The sequence below is a fragment of the Aquarana catesbeiana genome, linkage group LG04, assembly GCF_042186555.1.
Source record: "Aquarana catesbeiana isolate 2022-GZ linkage group LG04, ASM4218655v1, whole genome shotgun sequence".
Taxonomy (NCBI): Eukaryota; Metazoa; Chordata; class Amphibia; order Anura; family Ranidae; genus Aquarana; species Aquarana catesbeiana.
In genome coordinates this window covers 296,638,346-296,640,339 of record NC_133327.1, presented here as the reverse complement: position 1 = coordinate 296,640,339, position 1,994 = coordinate 296,638,346, and positions in this window count along the sequence as shown.

The following is a 1,994-nucleotide window of genomic DNA, read 5'->3' as shown; positions in this document are numbered from 1 at the left end:
ATCCCATACAAAATCCTCAGTACAGACAATCCTCAAAATAGATACCCCCATACCCCATCCCATACAGAATCCTCAGTACAGATACCCCCCTATCCAATACAGAATCCTCAGTACAGACAACTCACCATACCCCCCATACCCCCCATCCCATACAGAATCCTCAGTACAGATACCTCCATGCCCCCCATCTCATACCGAATCTTCAGTAAAGATACTTTCTCGGGGGCGTGGCCTGACGCTACATGGAGTAGGACGTGTTCCGAGTAGCTCCGTCTGTTGATCCTGCAATCCTTGGCATCCTGCAACCCACGGGAGATATCCTGACCCTAAAGTTACCCCTCCAGATACGCCAGGCTTCGGACAATATGTCCCCAACAAAATCACAGAAATCCACTGCAGCGAAACTCGATCAATACCGCCGACAGGAGAAGGATGACCAGGAGGAAAAGTGGCGGCACCACTCAGCAAGGCGAGGAGCGAACGGCGGGAGATACAGACAAGCTACTGGAAGCTATCACCTTTTGCCGCACGTCACTCGCTTCCCAAATAGAAGAAGTCAAAGTGGACATCTCCTTAATCAGGCAGGACCTACACAAACTCCGGGATTGGGTCAAGGAGACAGAGACCCGCATCAGCAATGTGGATGACGCCATTCCTCTGCTCCAAACAGGAGTGGAGCAGATGAAACAACAAATCCTACAGTTATTCTCCAAACAAGATGATATGGAGAACAGGAGTAGGAGATGTAACCTCCGCCTAATCGGTCCCCCAGAGGGGGCAGAAGGTAAAGACCCTACTACATTCCTGGAGCAATTGCTCATTAATACATATGGCAGAGAGGCCTTCTCCCCCATGCTGGTGGTAGAAAGGGCGCACCGCATGCCGGCCAGATCACCACCCCAGGGAGCCCCGCCACGCACATTCATTGCAAAACTGTTGAATTCTAAAGATAGAGACGCGGCTTTGCATCTGGCGAGGGAGAGGGGTAATATCCCCTTCGGTAATGTTAAAATTGCACTATTTCCGGACTTTTCGGCGGAGGTACAGCGACGCAGACAAACCTTCATGGAAGCCAAACGCAGACTTAGAAATATGCACTTCAAATATGCCATGCTGTTCCCAGCAAGACTCAGAGTGGAACACAATGATCGAGCATCCTTTTTTGAAGATCCTGTAGAATTGACCGCCTGGATAGAACGCCGGAACACTCCTGACAAGGCGGACTAAAGTATCTGTGAGTATAAGTTACATTACCAAGACTGTACACAATAAGTCCTAAATACATATACAGCAGCGATCTGTGGTTGGCCCAGCTCCTGGAACTTTGTTTCATGGTTCTTTAGTATCCACCAGTTGTTACCGTTGTGGATTAGACTGAACAGGCCACAGAGGCTGCCTACCTAGTCACAGATGCTTTCTCCTAAAGGGACACCACTCACTCTAGAACCGTGGGATAACACTTGGACAGAATGCTGTGAATCCCCTCCTATAATGCCCCTATTGGGGCATACTCAAAATCTTGCAAGCTACAGCAGTAGCAAGAGCCTCGGAATGATGTAGTCCTATTGGCAACGTGTAAAGTGCAGCGTGATTTGCTCCCATGCACTTCTGGAGAAGACGCTCAATAGGCTGGAATCACTGCAAAACCACGCTCACCATTGACCAGACAAGCGTTGGAGATCTCAATGTCAAACAGACAGATGTTTTTTCTTCATGGCTAGTCTGTTATAATACCAAATTGCAGTGGCTCCTCCTACTTTACCTTTTTTCTTTTCATTTTTTTTCTTTTTCACCAAATGCCGTTTTTTCTGGGACTGCAACAAAAGTTCTGTTAAGGGACTATGCTCGCATCAGTTGGGTGAGGTGCAGGGCAGGGAGGGGGAGGGGAAACTAAACCGTTCAACTTAAAAGTGCATGATATAATCTCTATACATAAAGTACTAGTACGTTTATTGTTAAAAAAGTGTTCTTTATATATTCACTGGATTACACCA